This window comes from Canis lupus, chromosome 27, assembly GCF_011100685.1.
Source record: "Canis lupus familiaris isolate Mischka breed German Shepherd chromosome 27, alternate assembly UU_Cfam_GSD_1.0, whole genome shotgun sequence".
Classification (NCBI taxonomy): Eukaryota; Metazoa; Chordata; class Mammalia; order Carnivora; family Canidae; genus Canis; species Canis lupus.
The window spans coordinates 17,592,436-17,600,254 of NC_049248.1; the positions used below are offsets into that span (position 1 = coordinate 17,592,436).

At 34.3% G+C, this 7,819-nt stretch overlaps 1 protein-coding gene across 8 annotated transcripts in view; it reads left to right on the forward strand.

Annotated features, from left to right (window-relative positions):
• PIK3C2G (phosphatidylinositol-4-phosphate 3-kinase catalytic subunit type 2 gamma) overlaps window positions 1–7,819 on the forward strand; it is a 365,888-nt gene that overhangs the window by 245,598 nt on the left and 112,471 nt on the right. The gene's annotated exons all lie outside the window — the stretch shown is intronic.

The following is a 7,819-nucleotide window of genomic DNA, read 5'->3' on the forward strand; positions in this document are numbered from 1 at the left end:
CTTATTTATGGTCCACTGGAAATTTGGGTTAACTCTTATTTATTTAAACAGCAACAGTGTTGACCATGGGGTGGTTAAAAAAGGAATAAAGATATTTCAGTCCCACAGAAAATGTTGAGGGAGACATAAAAAGTAAAGAACAAGTTACTAAGCAAAATGGTAAGTGCTGTAATGGAGATATGTACCAGAGCTGATAGAAAAGGTGGATCCCAATTTGTTTGTTTATTATTAATATTAAACAGTTACAACTGCTTCTACATTTGGCAGGGTTTTATGACATATTATATTAGTTTCAGGTGTATGATATAGTGATACAACATAATATATTTAAAAATACCACAAGTGTAGTCACCATCTGTGACCACACAGTTATATTATTAACTATAACTATATTCCCTATGCTGTACATTTCATCCTGTGTCTTATTTATTTTATAACTGGAAGTTTGTACCTCTTACTCCTTTTCATCTATTTTGTTACCTCCTACTTTCCTCCCTTCTGGTAACTACCATTCTGGGTATTTATGAGTTTGTCTCTGACTTTTTATTTGTTTGTTTCATTTGGGTTTTTAGATTCCACATGTAAGTGAAATCATATGATATTTGTCTTTCCCTGTCTGATTTATTTCACCTGGTGTAATACTCTCCAGATTCATTCATGCTGTCATGAATGGAAAGAATTCATTCTTTTTTATAGCCAAGTAATATTACATTGTGCCAATATTCCGTTTCATATATGCCACATCTTTATCCATTCATCTATTGATGGACATAAAAATAGAGGTGCATATATATTTTCAAATTAATGTTTGCATTATCTTCATGTAAATACCCAGAAGTGGAATTAGTGAGTTGTGTGGTATTTCTGTTTTTAATTTTTTGAGGAACTTCCATATCACTTTTCGTAGTGGCTGCACCAATTTATATTCCCACAAACAGTGCATAAGAGTTTCGTTTTCTCTACATCCTAAACAACATTCATTATTTCTTGTCTTTTTGATACTAACCATTCTAACAGGTGTAAGGTGATATCTCATTGTGGTTTTGATTTGCACTTCCCTGATGATTAATGGTTTTCAGTATCTTTACATATATCTATTGGCCATCTATATGCCTTCTTTGAAAAAAATGTCTATTCAGGTTCTCTTTTTTTGGCAATTTTAAATCTTTTTTTATGTAATATCTGAGGTACATGAAAATGTACCCCACACAGAGCTTCACTCATAGTAGATTCTTAATATTGCTTATCAGGTAATAAATCACTCATAGGGAAGCCCTCAATCATTCAATAATTATTAATTCTATGAATGTAAATGAAGTTGGCACTGACTTCCCTTGAGATTATTGATTACTGTTCATCAGCTAAGGGGGCCAAATGCAGCATTATGATCCATTTGGATTATCATTTGCAAGATTGTATCTCTACCAGTGGTCATGTAAGGCTCGTTAGCAGTGTCTCCTTAGATTTCTCTATTGACACTGATACTTCTTCCCTGAGTTTAACAGTTAAACTGAACTATTTCTACTCATTATTTCTCACTCTATCTTTTGAATTGTATTCTAATAATTTTCTTCCAAGTCTCTTTTGGCTGTTTCAAGAGTTCATTTGAATGTGTTGTTTCATAAGATAGATGACTTCTTTTGTTCTAGTACCATTGGTTGTTCTTATTGGTTGCTAGGTTGGCAGTGGGCTTCTTATAAATTGAACCTCTGTATTCCCCTAGAATACATGAACATTCTTAGTTATACTACATTTTTTACCTTATACACCTGATCTTTGGGGAAAAGCCTAGCTTCACCTAGCTTCTTCTAAACACATAGTAGAAATATTAGTAACCTACCCGTAATGGACGAAGCCAGGTATTAAATCATACCCTAGGGCTATCCAAATCTCTCACAGTCTAGCAAGGCCATATCATGCTCTGGTAATAACCAGTAATAGCCCAAGATAATACTCTTAACATAAAATGCTACACCCACTGGGATAAGAAAGTACATGTGTTTCTACTATTGTCTACTCCTTAGAAACATGGAGGAGGAAAGTATTTGTATAACTTAAAAAGTTATACAAATACAAACTTATACAAACAAAGTTTATACAAACTTAAAAAGTTTACAAAAGATTACTAACACATATCAACTAATTTCATTTCATAATACACTTGTCTAAATCTTTGCTCAACTGCACATAAGTAGTAGTAGTTTCCAGTAGTTGGTTTATGGGTTGGCAAAAAAGAAATCACATACACACTGAAGATGCCCTCTAAGTTGTAGAGATACCCTGTAGCCAAGGATATAGCATTTGATAATGGATATTGGCAGGCCAACACAGCAGAACCAGATGTAGTATATCTGGGGATAGATTTTCTTTTGATCTTTGGTTTCCTTAAGAAGAAGAGAAAACTGATTTCTTGCTGGGCCATTGTCCCTTTATAGTAATGCTTACATCACCATTCATACTAACCATCTATGTGATTCTGTTTAGAAAAATATCCATAGACATTGGCCCTCCTGATTCTTGGATTATATTGAGTCAGCTCAGCAGCATCCTCATTTGGAATTCTTGTCCAGATATCCCTGAACCATTCCTCTGAATTCACTTTCCCAGAAATCTGGAAAGCCCATGCTTAGACTGAATTGGAGGTTCCTGTAGACTTTCTAACTTTGAAGAAAGAAAAAAAGTCTTCTCAGTTATGAATATGAAGAATTTCAGATACTGTGTATAAATAAACAATCCTTCCTTACTGGTTTTAATTATAAGATTAGATAAAGAGGATTTATACCATTGGATTAAATCACAGGGCAATTCAGCCCTAGCATTCCTTAATGATTCTGAGGAAAATTTCTAGCTAATCCTTACAATGGAAACAATGAAGAATTTCACCAATTTCTGAAACCAATTGGGTTTTCTTTTGAAATATTGCTTCAATTATTATCTTCTTTCTCTATTTTCTCTCACAAAGACTCAAATTAAAGTGGTTAGCAAATTATACATCCACAATTTTTCACTCAAAGTTCCCCTGTAATAATGATTTCTATATAGCATTTTTTCATTACATAAAAGACATTATTGTAATATACTGTAAATTTCAACTTAATAATTTCTTGATGGTAACTTTCTCTTACAGAGGAGAAGAAATTAAGGAACTCCTTTTATTAGTGATGTTTATTGATCTTCTAACTCATTGTTTCATACTTTTATTTTTTCAAACCATATTTTCAGTCTATATGGTCTTTCACTTCAGTAACACTAGACTTGCACGAAGTCTTTAATTTGAGAAGTTATATGAATGGTGGTCAAGTTCAGATACCCTGGAGATAGACTGTATGATTCTTTTTTTTATCCCATACTACAATGTACTATTGATATGACCTTGAAAAAAATGACTTCTCTGTGATTCAATTTAGATTTTTTATGAAACAGATTTTTTGAAGATTAACTGATAATGTAAAGTGCTTAGAAGAGTGCCTAGCATTGAGTAAAGGCTCTAGAAATGTTGTTATAATTAACTGTAGTTTAAGCATTCCAAAGGAAGTGACAAGAAATAAGACTGTATCTCTAGGTGATTATCATTTTTTTGTGTGTTTAAAATGATCTAAATGTCTTATTTTGGTTCTTTTTAAAAATATGCACTCTGAAATTCATGAGTTGAACAATTAGTCTTTAAAGTTCTCTGATTCTGAGGCTTGTTGACTGACAGATTGGATTGCATTGCAGGATTCTTCAGATTTATTTAGACTATAAGGAATTTTATCAAATCATTCCTGACTTCTGATATCATTTCAGACGTAAGGAAACGTGTGCTGGGCCTTGTTCATGCTAGCTTGCAAGAGTGTATTGTTTGTATTCTTTCTCAACTCCGTGTTCAATGACATTACTTTGGTAACCTGAAATCAGCCATAATGGAAATATATACACCATGAAAATTGGCAAATGTCACAAATAAGAGCTGCTTTTTTTTTCTACATAAAAAAGTGAGCTGGTTATTAACTATATACCACCACACCAGAGGACATAAATTCATTTAAAACAAATGAAAAATCATTCCAGAACACAAACAAAATTCAAACTCTTTTCCTATTTCAGTATATGTGCTGCCGAAGTGAGCACTCTTTTCTTTTCCTATTAAAATATTTACATGAACATAACCAAAATATTACATATCTATCTTTTTATAGCATGGTTTTATACCCTTTTCAAGTTTTATCTCAATAAATCACCAATCACCGAATATAATTAATCTCAAATTTTTCATTTCAATATTAGTCATAAAAATTCCTGTATCTACAGCCAATTATCTTCAATAGTTAATTACCACTGATTTAAAAATTTGTTTAATCCAATTTGAGTATTGTCATGTTTATATTCCAAATAAACTCAATTTAAAACTATCCTTAAAAAAGAAACTCCTTTAGCAGATTAAGATTTTTTGTCTTGCTCCAATCATTCTGGTTTAATGTTATATTCATAGTAATACAAGTGCTATATAGGCATTAGTGATCTCCCACATGCTTTAGTTACTACCTTAATGTATTTTGAAATTAGGTAAGTCTCCTTGGTCTATTATTCACACAATTGTTTATTAATAAACATTGTGGTTCTTTTTACTCAAAGTAGGCCTCAGTATCTGAAAGAAGCATACTTTTCAAAACCTCTCCAACTGTGAGTGCCTTAAGGGCATCTTTGTATCAGCTAGTTCCTGACACTTAGCAGAGGCTCAATTTTGGTTGATTGAAGGACCACTACAAAAATGTCATAAAATTTACCACTCTGGACCTGAAACAGTACAATTTTTCTGAAGATAAAATTATTAAGAACTTGACATATTCTGTTATTCTAATTAGAAATTTATCAAGGGATTTTTACTTAATGGTCAGTCTAATATGGGAATCTGGGGAATGAGACTCAAAATTTGATCATCGTTACCTCATACCCATTAAGATAGATAATATTAAAAAACAGAGAACAAGTATTGGTGAGAATGAGAAGAAATTGGACCCCCCCGTGCAGTGGTAGTGGAAATGTAAAATTGTCTGGCTGCTATGGGAAATAGTATGGCCTCAAAAAATATGTTTCTCAAAATTTTATTAAAAAATTACCATATGGGGATCCCTGGGTGGCGCAGCAGTTTGGCGCCTGCCTTTGGCCCAGGGCGCGATCCTGGAGTCCCGGGATCGAGTCCCACGTCGGGCTCCCGGTGCATGGAGCCTGCTTCTCCCTCTGCCTGTGTCTCTGCCTCTCTCTCTCTCTCTCTCTCTCTCTCTCTGTGACTATCATAAATAAATAAAAATTTTAAAAAATTACCATATGATCCAGCAATTCTACTTCTGAATATATATTCAGAAGTTTCTAAAGCAGGGTCTCAAAGAGATCTTTGTACAGCATTATTTACAATAACCAAAATGTGGAAGCAACCCAAGAGTACATCAACAGGTGAATGGATAAGCAGAATGTGACATATTTTATAATAGAATATTATTCAGTCTTGAAGGAAATGCTAACACATACTAACAACATGGATAAACCTTGAGGACACTATGTTAAGTGAAGTAAACCAGTCACAAAAAAACAATTCACTTATATGAGGTACTTAGGGTAATCACAATCATAGAAACAGAAAGCCAAATAGTGGTGGCCAGCATCTGGGTGGAGGGCAGATGGGAATTATTGTTTAATGAGTATAGTGTTCCAGTTTTGTAAGATGAAAAGAACTACGGAGACAGATGACAGTGATGGTTGCCCAATATTATGAATATATTTAAATATATCATATGGACTATATTAAATATATTGTATGAACTATACACTTAATACACAACTATACACGTAAAAATTGTTCAGATGATACATTTTATGTAATATGTGTTTTACCACAATGAAATAATTGAAAAAAGTTGGTACTCTGTTTCACTAAGGCTTTTACTAATCACAAAGCCAGTCCCAGGCACCTAACATCTGAATAGTGATTTGATGTTCAAAGTACTCTCACAGAAACTTATTTCCAGAAATAAAGTCTGTTCTGTCATTTTCATCTACACACTATCATTTATCCTTTTCCCACCCCCCTTATCATTCCACTATGTTTGATTATTTGGTTTCTTCTGAGTATCTTTTATATCTACCCCCCTTCCCAGTATATGTAGAAAACAGTTCCTCCAATTAAAAAAATAAACAAATCATGACTTTTCTTCAGAGAGAGACTTGTAAGTTTTAAGATGAAGAGTGAAGGATAATTAAGGATGAAGTGTATGGGAAAGAGGGAATAAAAGGAAGGAAATGAGAGAGAGTAGAACAGAGGAAGAGAGAACAATTTATTTTTATTTTCTTAAAGATTTTACTTATTTATTCATGAGAGACACACAGAGAGAGAGAGAGAGAGAGAGGCAGAGACAAAGGCAGAGGGAGAAGCAGGCTCCATGCAGGGAGCCCGATGTGGGACCCAATTCCGGGACTCCAGGATCACGCCCTGGGCTGAAGGTGGCGCTAAACCGCTGAGCCACCCAGGGATCCCCAAGAGAACAACTTAAATAGCGGGAGGATTCTGCCTTCTGGCCCTCAACGAATCTGCCCCATTGTGAAAAAGCATGCTTGACATGGAAGACCCACGTACTCTCCTTGTTTAGTCTAAGGTACAATGTACCTGCCAATATAAACATCTTATAGTGTTGACTCTGAATCTAGTTTGTAAAGAAAGGTTACATGTGTCTCCTAAACATGAGCCTAATATAAGGACTTCCACTTGGTGTCCAACTGAAGAAACAGTACCTGCTCCTATGCGGAGTTTGACTTATGATATAAGAGATAAAATGTCCATTTCATCTTTCTCAACCTAGTAAGAGATTAGATGTCCATTTCAAGCATGATTCATAAATTTTGGTCATGCAAATGATAGCTTAATGGATAATTTAAATGTTTTCAGAGGTAATATGGACTATTCTTGATTTTCACTTCCAACTTGATTTGAGAACCTAATCCTATTTAAAATGTGATACCGCAATCCAATTTCACACAAGCATTGATAATCTTTTCCTCATAGACTAACATCTGTTCTAAGCATACACTGGAATTCCATGCAAAGTATAACTGTACTCTTACCTTTTCTTGAACTCAAACTCAAGGGAAAAGACATGAGATTTTAGAGGAGCTGACCAGCCTCTTCTTGTCCTTGTAAAATCCTGACCTACTATAAACTCACACCCAAAATGTCAGACTTAAGAAAGTATGACTGATCATTTGAAGAGGTAGCTATTTTAACTACCCTCTTCAAATAAAGAGATAATGTATCTGAGTCTGACAGGAACTCCAGAGTTAGTATCTAAAGTTTCAAAGCAGTTTAAGATCAGAGACCTCTCAGAGTCTATCCATGGACCCACACTGCCTCTATAAGAGGCTAGACTGGGAGAAAAAAACAACATATTTTACACTTAACAGATTATTGGTGAGAGTCCCCTTGGTTAATAATTGCTGAGAGCTTGAGGATCTCACAGGGCATTAAATGTTCTTTTTGCAATAGTACGTGCACCCTAATGTTTTCTCTATATTGGACATAGGAGGTTTCCTGTGTTGCCTAATTACACAGTGTTCTATCCTATCCAATGGAGATTCTAAATTTGCCTTCTCAATTAACTCATGGATATTAGACAAGAGACTTGTGTTGTTTCTGTTGGACAGCAAAATGTGTTCTCTGAAATGTAGGTCGTTTGTGATATCAGGAAAAGTGTAGGCTTAACCATTCCCCAGTACTCTGTCTGCATTCATTTATTTGTATACTAATATCACCATTCAGTATGTCAAAGTCTGCAACTTTTTAACTCTCCAA